The following is a 21,216-nucleotide window of genomic DNA, read 5'->3' as shown; positions in this document are numbered from 1 at the left end:
TTCAGATTTCTTAAAACTCATTTCTTGCAGACTTTTTCTTTTTTTCCTCTACATTTTCTCAGCATTTGCTTTGCTAGTTTGTGAAATGGTCCGGTAAATTGAAGGGCGGGATTGAGTTTTAGGCTTGGTTAAGGGTCAACATTCATTGTTTGAGGGTTAAAGGTGGGGGGCGGGGGGGGGGATGTTAAGATTGGGTAACATGTTAAATTCTAGGTTTAGATTAGGTTTAAGTGTTGGGAAAGGATTAAGGGTAGGGTGAGGATTAAAAGTGGGTGAAGAAAAAAGTTAAGATTAGGTTACATGTTAAAGTAACTGTAATGCCGCGTACACACGATCAGGATTTTGGTCAGAAAAGGCTCTGATAGTTTTCTCGACGGAATTCCGATGGGATTTCGCTCAAGCTGTCTTGCATGCACACGGTCACACCAAATTCCGACAAGAACGCTGTGACGTACAACACATACGACGAGACTAGAAAAAGGAAGTTCAATACCCAGTAGCCAATAGCTTCCATCTCGTAGTTAAAGAGGAGGTCCGTTTAAAAAAAAAAAAAAAAAAAAGTCAGCAGCTGCAAACACTGCAGCTGCTGACTTAATAAACACACTCACCTGTCCAGGGCGCCCGCGATGTCGGCCGCCCGAGGCCGACCCGTCCCTCGGCTCTCGGGTCCCGGCGCCGCCATTCGTTGTAAGGGAAACAGGCAGTGGAGCCTGATGGCTTCACTGCCCGTTTCCTACTGCGCATGCGCGAGTCCCGCCGCTACTGCGCATGCGCGAGTCCCGCAGCGCTTTCTGAATGGGACGCGCTGTGTTCTGGAACACACAGTTCCCAGAACACAGCGCGACTCATTACCCAGAAGACGCCGCGACGAAGGGAGAAGACACAAGATCTCCGCGGAGGAGGAAGAGGAAGATTAGGAGAAAGTGCCTAGCAACAGGCATTTCTGGTAAGTAAAAAAAAAAATTTTTTCATTTTTTTTTTTTATATTTTTTTGTAATTTTTAATATTTTTTCGTTTTCAGGGTGGCCCTCCACTTTAAATCTGAGCATGCAAGAGTTTTTGCAGGTCGGAATTGCATACACACAATCGGAATTTCCCATAGAAAGTCGGAAAAATTGAGAACATGCTCTCACATTTTTGCTGGCAGGAATTCAAAATTGCATTTTACAAATATAAAGTGAAACAAAATATTTCTAAATGTGCTGTGCTTCAATAATAATGTGCAGCAAAAAAATTCCATAAAAGTGTGCTTTCCTCCAATGGATTCCATTTCAGTTCCAAAATACCAATTACATTAAGGGTTGGGGGATAATTTAGGGTTTGGTGGTAATAGAGGTTAGGGTAAGAGTGGTAGTTAAGGCAGTGGGAGGAATAAGGTTGCGTGTTAAAGGTTAAGGTTTAATGTAAAGGTTAGGATTCATTGATGGGGGGGAGGTTAAGTATAATGCCGCGTACACACGATCGAATTGTCTGGCGTACTTAGTCCGACATACAATCCGGCAGATAATCCGGCAGACTTTCTACCAAACGGACTTGGCCACACACGGACACACAGAAAGTCCGACGTTCGCTTGCGCGATGACGTACAGCACGTACGACGGGACTAGAAAAAGCCAGTAGCCAATAGCTTCCTTTTTCGTACTTGCTTCTGAGCATGCGTCATTCTTAGTCCGCCGGACTAGCATACTGACGAACGTATTGTCCGCTGAAACCCAAGTCCGACGGGAAGATTGGAGTGCAAAAATACTTTCTTAGTCCGCCGGACTTCACGCTGGAAAAGTCCGCTGAAGCCCACACACCATCGAATTGTCCGCTGAAATGCGTTTCAGCGGACTAAGTACGCCGGACAATCTGATCGTGTGTACGCGGCATTAGAGGTAATAGCCGAGTATTACGGGTTCACTTACACTCACCGGACACTTTATTAAGTACACCTGTTCAGTTGCTTGGTAACACAAATTGCTAATCAGCCAATCACATGGCAGCAACTCAATGTATTTAGGCATCCAGATGTGGTGAAGACGACTTGCTAAAATTCAAACTGAGCATCTGAATGGGGAAGAAAGGGAATTTAAGTGACTTTGAACGTGGCATGGTTGTCGGTGCCAAACGGGCTGGTCTGAGTATTTCAAAAACTGCTGATCTACTGGGATTTTCACGGACAACCATCTCTCAGGTTTACAGAGAATGGTCCGAAAAAGAGAAAATATCCAGTGAGTGGCAGTTGTGTGGAGTAAAATGCCTTGTTGCTATCAGAGGAGAATGGGCAGACTGGTTGGAGATGAAGGAATAAACACTTATTGCGATTTTTTTTACCAAAAATATGTAGACAAATACATATCGGCCTAAACTGAGGGGAAAACAATGTTTTGTTTTGTTTTTTTATATTTTTTGGGGATATTTATTATAGCAAAAAGTAAAAAATAATGAATTTTTTTCAAAATTGTCGTTATTTTTTTGTTTATAGCACAAAAAATAAAAACAGCAGAGGTGATCAAATACCACCAAAAGAAAGCTCTATATGTGGGGAAAAAAGGACGTCCATTTTGTTTGGGAGCCACGTCGCCCAACCACGCAATTGTCACTTAAAACGTGTCACTTAAAACTTTGGCCAGCCAAATGGTCCGGGGCTTAAGTGGTTAAAAAATTGTTTGCTAGAAAATTACTTAGACCCCCCAAACAAAACATTATATATATATATATATATATATATATATATATATATATATATATATATATATATATATATATATATATAATATTTTATATATATATATATATATATTATATAAAAATAACATTTTTTTTTTTTTTTTTTTTAGTAGAGGCCCTAGAGAATAAAATGGTGGTTGTTGCAATATGTTATGCCACACTGTATTTGCGCAACAGTCGTATAATTGCAATTTTTTCAGGAAAAAATTACACTTTAATGAATAAAAAAAAAAAAAAAAACTAACTAGTAAAGTTAGCCCAATTTTTTTTGTATAATGTAAAAGATTTTACGCCACGAGAGTCGTGATCTTTTTATTCTCATTTTAGCCAGTATCGTGCAGCTCTAGTATCCATCCACCCTTAACCAAGACACCAGTTTGGCCGGACTTTCCCTTTAAGAAAACCCAGCAGGCAGAACGGTGTCTTTGGTACAAGTCGTGCTCGAAATATCAGGCAAGGAACGGGAACAGAAGACTCGGTTCTGTAATGCATTTTTGTTTAAGCTCCGCTCGCTCCCCCCCTTGTCCCCCTGATTTATGCAAATCCCCCAGCATGCTGAAGAATTTCCAATTTGAAAATAAATTGGCGACTTTCTGGTATCTTCTGCTTTTTTCTGTATTATCGTCTTTATTTATTTATTTTCCAGCAGAGGCTGTCAGATGGGCCGGTGGAAGGCGGAGGGCCCCGCGTACGCGTTTTGAGTTTTCTCGAGGATTTTAATCTTGCGCCAAGGAGTCGCTGGACAGAATCTCTAATCCCGAGAGCTTCGAGAGGCTTCTCGCTGGCTTTTAACTGTCTCTTAAAGCGTGCAAGATAGATGCAGTGGGGCTGATTTACTAAAGCGGCCTTTTCCAACCTAGCCTGCGTTCACTTCAGATCCCCAGTCAGGGTCGACTGAAAGCCATTTAAAGTCGAATTCCAGGCAAACAGCCAAATACACATAAGGGAGCTCTTTTATCTGCCAAAGGATTTGTATTTCTGTCCATCCAGCGCTGAGATTAACACAGCTCTGACACACGCCTTAGCCGCGTCTGGCAGGGCAGGAGACCTCATTATTTTCTGTTGTGGTTAAGTAATACCTACTTACGTGTCTTGTTAATCCCCTAGCCTATGACTGGACAGCAGGGGTGTTGCTGGGTCTGCAAAAGATCTGGGGCTAGAGCACATAGCAGCGGTCACCAACCTTTTTGCAGGGCGGGGCACATGGGTGGTAAGAAATTTTTCACTGGCAGTTGGCGTTTTAATCATCACGGCACCATGGTTGATATGGTGTCAGTGCGATTGAAGCGCATTATTTCTATCGTTACATTGAAATAGAGTGCCTTGCAAAAGTATTCACCCCCCTTGGCTTTTTACCTGTTTTGTTACATTACAGCCTTTAGTTCAAAGTTTTTTTTTTTTTTTATCTGATTTATATGTGATGGATCAGAACACAATAGTCTTAGTTGGTGAAGTAAAATTAGAAAAATATATACAGAAACAATTTTTCAGAAATAAAAACTGATAATTGGCATGAGCGTATGTATTCACCTCCTTTGTTATGAAGCCCATAAAAAGCTCTGGTGCAACCAATTACCTTCAGAAGTCACATAATTAGTGAAATGATGTCCACCTGTGTGCAATCTAAGTGTCACATGATCTGTCAATACATAGACACACCTTTTTTAAAGGCCCCAGAGACTGCAACACCTAAGCAAGAGGCACCACTAACCAAACACTGCCATGAAGACCAAGGAACTCTCCGAACAAGTAAGGGACAATGTTGTTGAGAAGTACAAGTCAGGGTTATGTTATAAAAAAATATTCAAGTCTTTGATGATCCCTAGGAGCACCATCAAATCTATCATAACCAAATGGTAAGAACATGGAGCAACAGCAAACCTGCCAAGAGACGGCCGCACACCAAAACTCACAGACCGGGCAAGGAGGGCATTAATCAGAGAGGAGCACAGAGACCTAAGGTAACCCTGGAGGAGCTGCAGAGTTCCACAGCAGAGACTGGAGTATCTGTACATAGGACGTCAATAAGCCGTACGCTCCATAGAGTTGGGCTTTATGGCAGAGTGGCCAGAAGAAAGACATTACTTTCAGCAAAAAAAAAATGGCGCATTTTGAGTTTGTGAAAAGGCATGTGGGAGAATCCGAGATTGTATGGAGGAAGGTGCTCTGGTCTGATGAGACTAAAATTGAACTTTTTGGCCATCTAAGAAAACGCTATGTCTGGCGCAAACCCAACACATCACATCACCCAAAGAACACCATGTTTTTCAGCAGTAAGGACTGGGAAACTGGTCAGAGTTGAGGGAAAGATGGATGGTGCTAAATACAGGGATATTCTTGAGCAAAACCTGTACCACTCTGTGTGTGATTTGAGGCTAGGATGAATGTTCACCTTCCAGCAGGACAATGACCCCAAACACACTGCTAAAGCAACACCTGATTGGTTAAGGGGAAACGTGTAAATGTGTTGGAATGAGCTAGTCAAAGCCCAGACCTCAATCTGATAGAAAATCTGTGGTCAGACTTAAAGATTGCTGTTCACAAGCGCAAACCATACAACTTGAAGGAGCTGGAGCAGTTTTGCAAGGAGGAATGGGCAAGATGTGGCAACTCATAGAGCCTTATCCAAAGCGACTTGGAGCTGTGATAGCCGCAAAAGGTGGCTCTACAAAGTATTGACTTTAGGGGGGTGAATAGTTATGCACATTGACTTTTTCTGTTATTTTGTCCTATTTGTTGTTTGCGTCACAATAATAAAAAAAATACTCAAAGCTGTTTTTTGTCTTGTTTTTGTAAAATTGTTTTTTTACAAGATTTGCTGGAGTCGGGTCTTGGCAAATCTCACGGGTTGAAGAATGGTAGAATATCACACTGACTGTACAAGTACGATGGAGGAAGAGACCTATTGTTAGTGATTGCTGGCATCCACGACACACGCCGCCATTGTTCCCTGTGTATGGATTTTATAATTACTTTTCACAACCTAAAGACATTGTAAATGGTGTAAATGACAGTATGTGAGCTGTTATCAAACATCCATTTCTAACCACAGAATGAATGAGAAATCCCATTTCTTCACCGAGACTTTGTTCTTCTTAATTTAATTATCTCTAAAAAGGATCCGTTTGATCCGTCATGGAAAGTAATTATTATAGACACAACCAAGTACAGGAACAAGATCATTCCAATACATAATATGCTGTCTGGCTATCTATCTACAGTGCCTTGCGAAAGTATTCGGCCCCCTTGAACTTTTCAACCTTTTGCCACATTTCAGGCTTTAAACATTAAGATATAACATTTTAATTTTTTGTGAAGAATCACCAACAAGTGGGACACAATTGTGAAGTGGAACGAAATCTATTGGATAATTTAAACTTTTTTAGCAAATAAAAAACTGAAAAGTGGTGCGTGCAAAATTATTCGGCCCCTTTACTTTCAGTGCAGCAAACTCACTCCAGAAGTTCAGCGAGGATCTCTGAATGATCCAATGTTGTCCTAAATGACTGATGGTGATAAATAGAATCCACCTGTGTGTAATCAAGTCACAGTATAAATGCACCTGCTCTGTGATAGTCTCAGGGTTCTGTTGAAAGCGCAGAGAGCATCATGAAGACCAAGGAACACACCAGGCAGGTCCGTAATACTGTTGTGGAGAAGTTTAAAGCCGGATTTGCATACAAAAAGATTTCCCAAGCTTTAAACATCCCAAGGAGCACTCTGCAAGCGATCATTTTTGAAATGGAAGGAGTATCAGACCACTGCAAATCTACCAAGACCTGGCCGTCCCCCTAAACTTTCAGCTCAGACAAGGAGAAGACTGATCAGAGATGCAGCCAAGAGGCCCATGATCACTCTGGATGAACTGCAGAGAACTACAGCTGAGGTGGCAGAGTCTGTCCATAGGACAACAATCAGTCGTACACTGCACAAATCTGGCCTTTATGGAAGAGTAGCAAGAGGAAAGCCATTTCTCAAAGATATCCATAAAAAGTCTCGTCTAAAGTTTGCCACAAGCCACCTGGGAGACACACCAAACATGTGGAAGAAGGTGCTCTGGTCAGATGAAATCAAAATTAAACTTTTTGCCCACAATGCAAAACTATATGTTTGTCGTAAAAGCAACACAGCTCATCACCCTCAACACACCATCCCCACTGTCAAACATGGTGGGGGCAGCATCATGGTTTGGGCCTGCTTTTCTTCAGCAGGGACAGGGAAGATGGTTAAAATTGAGAGGAAGATGGATGCAGCCAAATACAAGACCATTCTGGATTAAAACTTGTTGGAGTCTGCAAAAGACCTGAAACTGGGACGGAGATTTATCTTCCAACAAGACAATGATCCCAAACATACAGCAAAATCTACAAAGGAATGGTTCACAAATAAACGTATCCAGGTGTTAGAATGGCCAAGTCAAAGTCCAGACCTGAATCCAATCGAGAATCTGTGGAAAGAGCTGAAAACTGCTGTTCACAAACGCTCTCCATCCAACCTCACTGAGCTCGAGCTGTTTTGCAAGGAAGAATGGGCAAGAATTTCAGTCTCTCGATGTGCAAAACTGATAGAGACATACCCCAAGCGACTTGCAGCTGTAATCGCAGCAAAAGGTGGCTCTACAAAGTATTAACGCAAGGGGGCCGAATAATTTTGCACGCCCCACTTTTCATTTTTTTATTAGTTAAAAAAGTTTAAATTATCCAATAGATTTCGTTCTACTTCACAATTATGTCCCACTTGTTGGTGATTCTTCACAAAAAATTAAAATGTTATATCTTTATGTTTGAAGCCTGAAATGTGGCAAAAGGTTGAAAAGTTCAAGGGGGCCGAATACTTTCGCAAGGCACTCTATCTATCTATCTATCTATCTATCAACCTTTCTATATCTATCTATCATCTTTTTTTTTTTTTTTCCCTTCTTTTTCTCTTTCCCTCCCTTACGTTTCCCATCCCTTCCTTCTTTCTTTTGTTCTTCCCTAACCTTTTCCTCACTGCTTTCCTTTCTTTTTATCTCCAGCTCTATTGTTGTCCCCTTTTTTCCCAACCCTTCCTTCCTTCCTTCCTTTGTTCTTCCTTTCTTGCTCTTTCCTTCCTTTCTCCCTCCTTATCCTACTTTCCTCACATCCCACCTTCCTCACTTCTTTCCTTTATTCCTTCTACTGTTCCTGCCCATTTCTTCATCCCTTCTTTCTTTTGTTTTTTCCTCCTTTTTTCCTCCCTTTCTTTCCCCCCATCCTTCCTTCCTTATACCGTTCCCCCTTCTGTTCTTCTTCATTTTGACCCTCCTTTCTTTCACCCCTTCCTACCCTGTTTCTAATATTCTTTGCAATACTGTATGTTTCATATATGCTTCATATTTTACTCTTTCCTTCCTTCCTTTCTTCCTTCCTTCCTTCCTTCCTTCCACCATTCCTCCTTCCTTCCTTCCATCCCTTCTTCCCCACTTATTTCCTTTCTCCAGCTCTACCCTCTGTCTCTTTCTTTTTTTCTCCCTTCTTCTTTTCCCTCTCTCTAGCTTTCCTTCCCTTCCTTCTTTTCATCCCTCATCACTCCTTCCTTTCTCCCATTCTACCATTATTCCTTGCCTCATCCTTACTTCCTTCCTTCCTTACTTCCTTTCCCCCTTCCTACCATTTTCCCTTTTCTTCCTTCCCTTTTTTCTTCTTTCCTTTACCTCATTTATTTTGTCCCTCCTTCCTCACTTCTTCCTTTCTCGCTCCTTCCTCTCTTTTTTTACACACTCTACCTTGGTCGCTTTCTTCATCTTTCTTTTCTTTTTTCTTCCTCACTCCTTCCTTTCTCCTCTCTTTTTTACCCCTTTCATCTTTTCATCCCTCCTTCTTCTCTACTTTTGTCCTTCATCCATTCCTTCCTTCCTTTTTTCTTTTGCTCTTCCTTCCTCACTTCTCTCTCTCTTTCTTTTTTTCTTTTATATATTCATTTCTGTTTTTTCCTACATCTCTCTCTCTCTCTCTCTCTCTCTCTCTCTCTCTCTCTGTTTTAGTCATTCATTTTTGTACAGGCTGAGACTGACTTTCATGAATATTATGTATTCAATAAACCACACATTGCAGAGAAATGGAGGTTGGGGTGTAAATCATTTCTCTCCAAATTTCTGGTTGATCATAATTGTACTAGAGTTTATGATGAGTATAGCTGAGCTTCCCGGCATTACCGAAATGCAGGCTCAGAAATAAGTGTTCCAATAACACCAATATCTATGTATGTATATATGTATCTATCTATACATGACCCCTAGATGATGCTTTATTAGGGCAAAACACGTCGGGAGGGCTTTGCTGATGCCACTGCGTTGCCAGATTTTATTTACATGCCGTTTATGTCTTCTCACATGCAAGTACCCATTTTTATGATTTTCAATAAATGTTTTATTATAAACGGTATCACATTACGTGGCCTTATCTTTTCTCCTCGGTATATGCAATACTGGCAAGAACTATAGTGCCCACCAGCTACTGTATTCTTAGTGGATATCCACAGAATCTACCTTGTGAGGTATCCTGCCTGTTTTGGTGCACATTGGAGTTCGGAGTGGCTTTACATCTCCCCCCCCCCCCCCCCCCCATTACACCATTAAGCCATTGAGACTCATTAGGCATATGCCTAGTTGGGTCCATTGTATCCGGTAAGCCTTTTTCCATATGGTGGTGGATATCTACAGGCAACTCACACAAGTCACTTCAATTTCCAGACAACTCACACAGTCACTCAGTTTTTTCAGCACTTTATGGACTTTACTATGTATTTATAGTTTGGTTTATATCTACTATATGGATTTGATTATGCATTTTTTTATATATTGATTAATATATATACAAATTGGTTTCATTTCCATTTAATATGATATATTGACACTTATCACTTATAATTTTTTTTTGATAAAAGCAATTTTGATACAAACAATTATTTCTGTTTCACTACACTTATATGTTGTAATCAGGATAAAATGTAACAGAATTTTTATTCCACCTTTTGTAGCTCCTAATTTACTCTACTCTTTCCATCTTCTGAAATCCTGAGCTTTCCCTGAGAGGGGGCACAGTGATGGGAGGGGAGAACATGGAACTCTCCTTTATGTGGAAGAATGACAAAATTGCATCTACAACTAAAATGGTCAGAAAAGTAAAATTGAACATAGCTGCAAGGTCTCATGGGAAGTCCGCTGTCAGTACACGTTACACAATGTCAGCTGAGAGGTGAATGACAGCTCGGATTTCGTACAGAGATTTCCAGTCCGCCGAGGGTTCCTGCTTTTCTATAAAATGGACCTTTTCCTATTTCAAATTCTTGAAGAAAAAAAAAAAAACTCCATGTAATTCACAGAGAACATAACAACACTTTGTTTATTTTATGCATTGAAAAGCTATTAAAGCTATTCTTCACCTATATTAATATGATTACTGGATAGTTTTATTGAATGTGATCTTCTCCTGCACATCAGCTGAAATTTCAGATTAGGCTGACAGTGATTGTCCCTGAGCTGACTGATGGAATAAAGGAAGATTCAAGAAACAGAACTGATTGATATAAATTATCTGTAGTCTCTGGATGCAGCTCTGACATTCCCATTATTCACAAAATGGGGCTGAGCAGAAAATATAATTAGACATCATCAGTTTCTTTCCTTTCTTGCTCAGTTTTTTATCTTCAGGCTTCATTCCTTCCTTCCTTCCTGTCTTTCTTCTTTCCATCCTTTCTCCCTCCTAACCCTTTTCCCTCCCTCTCTTCTTTCTATCCTTCCTTCCTCCCTCCCTCCCTTCCTTCCTTCCTTCCTTCCTTCCTTCCTTCCTCCCTTCTTTCCTTCCTTCCTACTTTCCTTCCTTCCCTCCTTCCCCCCTCCTTCCTTTCCTCTTTTTTCCTTCCTCCCATCCCTCCTTCCCTCTCTCCCATCCTACCCTGGTCTCTTTCTTCATCCCTTCTTTTCTAATTACTTTTGTTTTTCCTCGCTGGCTCCTTCCTTCCTTTTTATCCTTTTCACATTTTTTTTCCCTTTCTTTTTCCTTCCTTCCTTCTTTTCTTTCCCTATTTTTGTCCCTCTTTCTTCGTTCCTTCCTTTCTCCCACACTTTGTCCCTTTCTTTATCTTTTTATTCTGCTTTTCCTCCTTCCTTGTTTCTTCCATTCACCCTTCCACCCTCCTTCCTTTTTTTTCTCCTGCTCTACCTTTGTTCCCTTCTTCACCTCTTTCTTTTGTTCTTCCATCCTTGCTCCTTCCTTTCTCTCCTCTATACCCTTTCCCCTTCTTTCCATCCCTATTTTCTTCTCTCTTTCTCTCCCTCCCCTCCTCTCTCTCTCCCTCCCTCCCCTCTCTCTCTCTCTCTCCCTCCCTCCCTCCCTCCCCTCTCTCTCTTTCTCTCTCTCTCTCCCTCTCTCTCTCTTTCCCTCCCCCTCTCTCCCCCCTCTCTCTCTCCCCTCTCTCTCTCTTTCCCTCTCCCTCTCTCCCCCCTCTCTCTCTCTTTTTCTCTCTCTCCCCCTCTTTCTCTTTCCCTCTCACCCCCCTCTCTCTCTTTCTCTCTCTCTCCCTCTCTTTCTCTCACCCCCCTCTCTCTCTTGCTCTTTTCCCTCTCTTTCCCTCTCCCTCCCTCTCTCCCTCTCTCTTTCTTTCTCTCTCCCCCTCTCTCTCCCTCCCTCTCTCTTTCTCTCTTCTCTCTCTCTGGTTCTCTCCCCCCTCTCTCTCCCACTCTCTCTTTCTTTCTCTCTCTCTCTCTCTCTCCCACTCTCTCATTCCTTCTCTTTCTTTCTCTCTCTCTCTCCCTCTCTCCCCCCACTCTCTCTCCCCCACTCTCTCTCTCTTTCTCTCTCTCTCTCTCCCACCCTCTCTCTTTTTCTTTCTCTCTCCCTCTCCCACTCTCTCGTTCCTTCTTTCTTTCTTTCTTTCTCTCTCTCTCTCTCTCTCTCTCTCTCTCCCACTCTCTCTTTCTTTCTCTATCTCTCTCCCTCTCTCCCTCCCTCTCTACCCCCCCTTTCTCTCTCTCTATATTCTCTCTCTCTCTCCTTAAACTTCTGTAAGTTCTTAGTGGTTTTCTTTTGGTTCAAATCTTAAAAAAAAAAAAAAAATCTTTCTTGTCTATGTTAGCATTTTCCTCTGAAGAGACGAGCACAGAACAATCTCAGCAGCCGGAGATGAATCCTTTAGCTTGTGTTTACAGTCTCCAGTTGAGCTAATAGGTCCCGATGGGATATGATATTGTATACAGCAATCATGCATGATAACCGAGCACGCTGCATGTGTGTACAAGAGACCCCGTGTTCTAGATATGTTTCCAGCTGGCAGACTTCTGATCCCAATTTACACACAGAGCCTGAGGACAGAATATTATATGGGTCTCTAACTGTCTATCTATCTATCTATCTATCTATCTATCTATCTATCTATCTATCTATCTATCTATCTATCTATCTATCTATCTATCTATCCATACCTCCCAACTGTCCCTGATTTGGAGGGACTGTCTCTCTGTCCCTCATTCCTTCTCATTTGTCCCTCAGATTCCAAACGCCAATATAAAGGAATGATAGTGGTAAAAAATGCACTTGTGAGTTTACCCAATCTTGTTTTTTTGTACAATTTTCCTTTAAGGGGCGTGGCAAGGGGTGTGTCCTATGCCTGCATACTTTTGCTGATAGGTGTCCCTCATTCCCATCTCAGAAAGTTGGGAGGTGTGTCTATCTATCCATCTGTTTTTTCCATCCTCTAGGGTAGTCACTGGTTGTATAGTCTTTTTTACAACTTTTTACCTGTAGGTAAAAAAATATCTCCTAAACCTTTACGGTTCAGGAGATATTTCCATCGCAATGCGCCACTGACTGCAGCGGCGCATGCGCACAAGGGATTCTCGGCTGAAAGTCCGGCAGATGCCGGACCCTGCTGGAAAGAAATCTCCTGTGCGTGTGCGCGGGTGTGACAATATTGCGGTTCCGGCCACTCACGGCACCGGAGCCGTGATATCCGGAAGACACACCGAGGGAACATGTCAGCTCCCTTGGCGTGGATCGGGCGAGATGTCGGGGCCTCGTTCTAAGGTAAGTATTTCATAATGAGCTAGCATGCAGTGCATACTAGCTCATTATGATTTTTCCCTTACAGGTCAGAAAAAAAAAAAAAACTTTTTAGGTGAAGGTTTTTTTTTTGTTTTTTTGTTTTTTTTTACCGCCTCCACCGACAAGTTTTTCACCAAAGCCAAAGAACAATGTTTGCACCCAATTAAGAACTTTTTCAATGATCTGATTGCTGAAAACTAAAATGTGATAGGCTTGCGGGGAGTGGGAGTCACTTCACCTTGCTGCTCATGGCGCTCTGTCACGTCGTTGGGCCAGTGCCTCGGCGCAGAGTCAGGTCCAGCCGCAGGGGCCGCAGCTGCTGCAAGAGGATGTATTTTAAGCACGGCTGTTTGCCAATATAATGGACTGGCTCCAGGGCTCACCTGCAGGCTGCTTCCAGGGAGAAAATAATTCCTCATCTGCAAAGTAAACTATTTATGGGTGCGGGAGTGAAATCCCCTCCGCTGGACGCACCATCTATCATCCGCGCAGAGACTGCTTATTAACTGCGGAGCGGGAGGACCCCGAGACACCCTCCACCGACATCCCAATTATGGAAAGGAATGGCTTTTATGCTGATTTTCTTTATTTAGGTGGAACAAAAAATTCCTTCCATCCTCTCTATTCCAGACTCATTCACAGGGAAATGAGACGGGTAATTTCATTCGTTCTCTGAAAAGGATACCTAGGCCCACAAGGCGAATGCCATAATGAAAACTGGAAAATGAGCTGTCAATGGATTCACGAGAGAGAGCGTGTGACACTAGGCAAAGGACGTGGCGTGCCATCATCTTAAAGGGTTACTAAACCCACAACAGTAAAATCAGACGTGCGATTATTTTCGTATGAATTTCCGAAAATTCGTACGAATCCGAAATACGAATTTTTATGCATACGAATTCCGTACGAAATACAAAATTTAGTTTACCAAAAAGGGAGAAGGGGCGGGGCTAGTGGGACTTTATATGAGGTAACGAATGGGTAGATTCATCTACCTCCATCCCTGTTATATGCAAAGAATTTGCAACATTGGCAAAAGGAATGTTGGGACTTTATATGAAGCGCAGCTAAGAAGATAAAGGTTAAAATCACGTGTTCATGGGCTCCAAACATATAAACATTACGTCAAAAAAATGTATAATAATAATAAATGGTAGTATAATTCAATAGAATCTGAATAATTTAATTATAGATAGTAATGACATATTGCATAACAAAAATATAAATAATAATGAATTATAATAAATAATAATACAAAATGATAATTGTCGTAATATACAGTTCATGGACAACATGATTTGGTTGATGATAATAAAATATAAATCAGTCTATAGATAATCGAAACGTTAGTACACGATAATGTAATTATATTAATTCATGAACAACAATCATGTAAACAATGAAGGAAGTAAATAAAATATAAAAATAAATAAAAATAAATAAATAAATACAAAATAAATAATAATGAAAAGTGATAATAAAATTAATATCACTAATTGCAGAGTCTCAAGATCACATGATGTTGAAGATGTAGCATAAGGCTAAGGCTCTACGCGTTTCGTGGGGACTCCCACTCATCAGGAGCAGTAAACAAGTATAAAGGATCTATAATAAAAAGGTAGAAAAGTCACATAGTGAACATTTGCTGGACAAAAAGGAAGGGGAGGCAAGAGTGTACTCAAACGTTCTTACCTATAATTACATAAAAGTATAATATAATTCAAAATGGAGGACGAACTGGGAGAAACAGAGCCTCCCCCGGAGCTGAGGCTACACAGGTAGGGCCACATCGAGGACGAAGACCTTTATCTTCTTAGCTGCGCTTCATATAAAGTCCCAACATTCCTTTTGCCAATGTTGCAAATTCTTTGCAAAATTTAGTTTACGAATTTCGGATCCAAATTCATAAGGAAAATTCATAATTAACGAAAAGTTAACGAACCTAAAAGTTAAAAACCCAGGAAGTCAGCACAGCACAGGGATGGTGGGAACCCCACATAATGATAAATTCCCCCTAACGAAAATTTGTAATTGTTACGAAAAGTTAATGAACCCAAAAGTTAAAAACCCAGGAAGTCAGCACAGGGATGGTGGGAACCCTGTGGGAATTTCTATGCTTACAAATTTCATACGAAATATAAAAATTTTGTTAACGAATTTCGGAATTTTCGGATCCAAATTAACAGAAACACGACTGGTGTTTTGTTCACTAATCAGAGGAAGTCAGCGCAGCACAGGGATGGTGGGAACCCCTCATAATGATGAATTCATCATAACGAAAATTCGTAATTGTTGCGAAAAGTTAACAAACCTAAAAGTTAAAAACCCAGGAAGTCAGCACAGCACCGGGATGGTGGGAGCCCCTCATAATGATAAATTCATCATAACAAACTTTTGTTATTCTAACGAAAAGTTTACGAATCTAACGAAAATTCGTATTTCGTATGAATCCGAATTGAATTACGTACACCAATTACAAAATACGATTTTTTTTTTTTCGTATGGAATGAAACGAAGCAAATTTTTTGACGGCGCCCATGTCTACTGTATATGCAGTAAAGCATGCTTGTTATACTCACTGTGGAACCTAAGGGGTTAATCCCCCACATTGTGTATAAAGGCTGTTTGATCCTGTCTTCTCTGATCCTCCCTTTTTTCCACTGTCCACAATCCATTTCCTGATAGAACAAAGTCTTGTGGGCACTCTGCACATGCTCAGTTTGGTGTGTATTGCTAGAGAGGTGTGACAGAGGCTGAATCACTGCTCCAGGTGAGCTGAGAAGATCCCACAGCAGGTAAACCCACAGGTGCTGCTCCGGCTCGCCACTGTGACAGATAAAACAACTTGGAGTAGGTAGCCGGCTGCCTACTCCAGGTTTTCTTGTGAGAGCCACATGATATGGCCTGGAGGTGCGAATTTGCGGCCCTTGTTTCAGACACATGTGGACTACAAAGACCACTTATATAATGAAGCTGTAGCACCCCCTAGCTGTTGTGCTAGAGTGCTATATTTTTTGTTTGAGTAGGCAAAATGTTCAGGCTTGGCTGGCAGTCAAGCCCGTGTTTTATCTGGGTCAGGGGAGTGACTCAGGGAGGCTGGTATGACTCACAGGCAGCATCTCTAATACCTCTCCCTACTTCTAGAAACTTGCAGAAGATTGTAGAGGAATGGTGGTGGAGGTGAGGAGCTGTCTGTAGTATTTTGAGGGCCCTGACCAATCCCCAACAGATGGGTTGGCAAGGGGGCAGGCCTCCTCGAATACTCTGGATCAGCCCAGCTGGGGCAGTGTGGAGTTCGGGTGGAAGCTGGAGACGGAGTGTTAGGCTGTTGGTGGCCCTCGAGGGTAACCACCTAGTCTGGGGTGGGGGGGGGGGGGTGACCTTGAGCCTGGACTCAGGACCCTCTTCACGATACACGGGGTGTCCTGACCAAAGGCATGAGAGGACAGCAGGAGAACACTACTGGGCAAATCTCCAGGGAGGAGGACAGCCGGGTGGCTGGTGAGGCAGCCTGAGAGGACTGGGAGAGAGCAGTCTGAGATGGTTGTAGAATCAGTCTAGGAGAACTGTGTAAGTTTAGCCAAGAGGGCAGGAGAAAGTGGGCATCCCATAATATCCCTATCCCCATCCAAGTTTATTCCCCTCAATAAAACATTAAACAAAGCACTGGACTGTTCTTCTGACTCAAGTGTCCTGTGAAAATGCGGTGTGCCTGGCTGTGCAGGGTGCTTAGGGGGTGTGCTACAACACTATACTGAGTGCCCTATTTCACAGATAGCAGGTTTCCGTCAACACCAGAAAGGTTACAAGACATCCATGGAATTCCATTGATCTCCATTGATCGCAATTGGCTTTTGGCATTGTATAGCTACATCAATCAAAGGTTGCCCAGAGATGGATTGCTTTTTTTTTTCTCCTTTGATCAGCCTGTGGGTGTGGCTTATCGTTTGACAGAGACACCTTCACAAATGTGCTCGCTAATGCCCTGGATTAGAGGCACAAGGCCGCGGTCATGTGGGAATCAGCATTAGTAATAGCATGGCACCCTAAGTTGGAAGCAAGTCGTTTGCCTTGCACAGTTGCACTGCTATACACTAAGCACTCCTCTGTAAACTCTCTTTCCATGGCCCTGTACACCTTCTCCTTCATGGCAAATGCAGCATTTATGAGGGGACACTACGGAGCCGGCGTAATGCTCCATCGCCACAGCCATGAATGCCACCTCGCTCCCAGTGACAATGTGAGGATCTCACTGTTCACACAGCATGGTCCTCTGTTATTTAACGAGTCTTATACTTTGCCTGGATCCCCTTCGCTCTTCCTGTAGCTCCAGCCTAGGTCCATAGGTTCCCTGTGCTGTCAGATGAATATGTGGGGTACCAATCACTAGGGAGGGGGTCAGGCTCACCAATCCCCTCACTAACAGGGTTACCATTTCCTATGTCAAGCACTAACTTCCCTCTGACTGGTTGCTATAACATTCTTTACCACTTCACTGGTTACCCATGGCAACGGTGAATGGATAGACTGCATTCTCAGTGAGGTTGTCACTCTTTAGTGAGGATAGACTGCATTCTCAATGATGTCACTGGCCTCTACAAAATGGATAGGCTGCATTCTCAGTGATGTCACCAGTCTCCAGTGAATGGATAGACTTCATTCTCAATGATGTCACCAGTCTTTAGTGATTTGATAGGCTGCATTCTCAGTGATGTCATTGGTCTCTAGTGATTTAATAGGCTGCATTCTCAGTGATGTCACTGGTCTCAAGTGAATGGATAGGCTGCATTCTCAGTGATGTCACCGATCTCCAGTGAATGGATAGGCCGCATTCTCAGGGATGTCACCGGTCTCCAGTGAATGGATAGGCTGCATTCTCAGTGATGTCACCGGTCTCTAGTGAATGGATAGGATGCATTCTCAGTGATGTCCCCGGTCTCCAGTGAATGGATAGACTTCATTCTCAATTATGTCACCAGTTTCTAGTGATTTGATAGGCTGCATTCTCAGTGATGTCATTGGTCTCTAGTGATTTAATAGGCTGCATTATCAGTGATTTCACTGGTCTCTAGGGAATGGATAGGCTGTATTCTCAGAGATGTTACTGGTGTCTAGCAAAGGGATAAGCTGCATTATTTTGCATTCTCAGTGATGTCACCGGTCTCTAGTGATTGGATAGACTGCATTCTCAGTGATGTCACCGGTCTCTAGTGAATGGATAGGCTGCATTCTTAGTGATGTTACCAGTGTCTAGTGAATGGATAGGCTGCATTCTCAGTTATGTCACCGGTCTCTAGTAAAGGGATAAGCTGCATTCTTTTTCATTCTCAGTGATTTCACTGATCTCTAGTGAATGGATAGGCTGCATTCTCAGTGGTGTCACCGGTCTCTAGTGAATGGATAGGGCTGCATTCTCAGTGATTTCACCGGTCTCTAGTGAATGGATAGGCTGCATTCTCAGTGATGTCACCGGTCTCTAGTGAATGGATAGGCTGCATTCTCAGTGATGTCACCGGTCTCTAGTGAATGGATAGGCTGCATTCTCAGTGATGTCACCGGTCTCTAGTGAATGGATAGGTTGCATTCTCAGTGATGTCACCGGTCTCTAGTGAATGGATAGGCTGCATTCTCAGTGATGTCACCGGTCTCTAGTGAATGGATAGGCTGCATTCTCAGTGATGTCACCGGTCTCTAGTGAATGGATAGGCTGCATTCTCAGTGATGTCACCGGTCTCCAGTGAATGGATAGGTTGCATTCTCAGTGATGTCACCAGTCTCTAGTACATGCATAGTCTTCCTTTGTCATGCTATTGCCATTTTTAGTGATGGGTGAACTTACTAGCAGAGGATTCCTGATCATTATTATTGCATTGTGTAGCTCTAGATAGCAAATTTGAATTTCTTAAATTAAGAATTTCGGTTCTTTTCTTTCTCACGAGACCTCAAATCAGCCACGTTCTATTACTATTCGAATTTCTCCCCAAAGAATGAAATCATTTAGGCACTGATGAACGCCCTCGGTGGAATAATATGGCAAGGTGTCTAAGTCATCCCGCCGTGCGTGTGATGGATGACCTCTCATCTCGCAGACGCATATGAATGAATTAGAAGCAATTCATAATCTAAGTGGCAAAACAAAAGCAGAGAAGACTTACAACCCGTAATATGTATCGCCTGAAGGCACGAGAGGAGGGGGAGCCGTCAGGGAGGTGGAAGACATATTCCATAAGAGGACGAATGCTTGAATAACTGTCACCCATATAGACAAGGTGGCATAGAAGGCAGTCACTGTATAGAAGGTTGAATATTTCATTTCAAAGGAAGTCTTGTTACAATGTAGCAATTTCCATCATGGAGTTAAAATAACTCTGTGTTCGAAAAATGACCAAACTGAATGAAGGCGTCCAAGATAATTACAATTTTTTGTTAAAAATGTAAGAAAAAAAAACAAACTGTGAGGACGTTTCAAGGGCAGCATAACTCCCCCTTCATCAGGGCTACAAGAATAAACATAAAACATGGTCATAATGATAAAAAAATATGTATTGATGTACATATGAGTATAGACCAGTGGTCTCCAAACTGTGGCCCTAGGGCCAGATGTGGCCCTTTGCTTGCTTTTATAGAGCCCACATGGTACTATTTCACCCACTAATACCAACAATGGGGCAAAATCCACCCCACTAATAAAAAAGATGGGGAGAATTCCTCCTAATGGACACCACAATATGGCAAAATTCCTCCTAATGACGCCAATGATGGGGCACAATTTCTCCCAGTGACACCAACAATGGGGTCCAATGACACCACTGATAGGGCGCAATTCCACCTACTCAAAAAAAATAATTGGGAATTGTTTTTTTCCACTGACATTGGGGACCTTTTCTACTCCCAGTGGCCACAGTCCATTTGTTTAAGTCTGACATTAAAGTGGCCCTTTATTTAGAAAAATTGGAGACCCCTGGTATAGACCATAAAATCGAGAATATCACATAATAACAACAAACTTGTCACACAATGACCACCCACCTAATATTGAGTAGGTCCCCTTTTTTCACCAAAATAGTCTTGACCCATCTAGGCATGGAAACCACTAGACCTCTGAAGGTATGCTCTGGTATCTAGCACCAAGTCATCATAACACATCCTGTAAGTTGTGAGGTGGGTCCTCCATGGATTAAACTTTTTTTTTCCCAGCAACATCCCACTGGTGCTCAATTGGATTGAGATCTGGAGAATTTGGAGGCCAGGTCAACATCTCAAACTCATTGTTGTGTTTCCTCAAACCATTCTTGAACCATTTTTTACAGTGTGGCAGGGCAGATTATTCTGCTGAAAGAGGGCACTGCTATTAGGGAATACCATTTCCATGAAGGGATGAACTTGGTCACCAACAATGTTTAGGTAGTTGGTTCGTACCAAAGTACCATCCACCTAAATGGCAAGATCCAAGGTTTTCCAGCAGGACATTGTCCAAAGCATCACACTGCCTCCACCGACTTACCTTCATCCCATACTGCATCTTGGTGCCATATCTTCCCAGGTAAGTGATGCACACTCATTCGCCCTTTTGTATGATGTAAAGGAAAAACGGTATTCATCAGACCAGGACACCTCTTCTATTGCTCTGTGGTCCAGTTCTGATGCTTACATGCCCATTGTAGGTGCTTTTGGCTGTGGACACAGGTTACCATGGACACTCTGACTGGTCTGAGGCTAACATGCCAATTAAATTTTATTAATATAACCTTACTGATTTCATTACACATTACACACCTTATTTTTAGATCCAGTGATGTCATCACTGTGTCTCAGTGCTCCTCTATACAATGCAGACAGGTCATGGCTGATGGGAGGGGCCAGCAGTGCTGGCGACCTGCTCCCGCTGTGTATAATTGATGAATCTGCCAGCACCCGTCGATCATTAGCTGTTGATTATAAGCCACTGAAGCCTCCCGGGGTGCCGTCAAGGAGAAGCAGCTTGGAAGTCACCGGAGCAGCTGGGAAGCCGCCGAGGAGAAGCAGTGGGGAAGTTGCCCACGACCTGGATGGGGTAATTAGGGTAGGACGATGGAATGATTGGGGGGGAAGCTGGGAGGTTTGTTTGCGCCCCCCCCCCAAAAGATTAGTCACCAGCCATCACTGGATGTCACACGTTGCTCACGTCCTGCAAGTGCATAGAGCCGAGTGGGGGCCATCTTGCCCTTACTTGACTTCCTGCCTAGCCATCAGCCACACCAGATCGGTTCTGGACTTACCGATGGCTCTGGTAAGCTCAGAAACGACCGGGAAGCAGCGGGAGGGGGGAGTTGCACCTCTCCCGCTGCCTATAAAAGTGACCCTGAAGAATCAGCTGCTGGGATCACTTTTCTCAGAAAGCTGTCCACCTACAGGAATAAAAATTATACGGGGTTATGGTCTCTAGCTGCAGCCATAACCCCTG

This window comes from Lithobates pipiens, unplaced genomic scaffold, assembly GCF_037356315.1.
Source record: "Lithobates pipiens isolate NorthernLeopardFrog02 unplaced genomic scaffold, aLitPip1_a1.2 Scaffold_23, whole genome shotgun sequence".
NCBI classification, from domain to species: domain Eukaryota; kingdom Metazoa; phylum Chordata; class Amphibia; order Anura; family Ranidae; genus Lithobates; species Lithobates pipiens.
Note: the sequence above shows the minus strand (reverse complement) of the source record.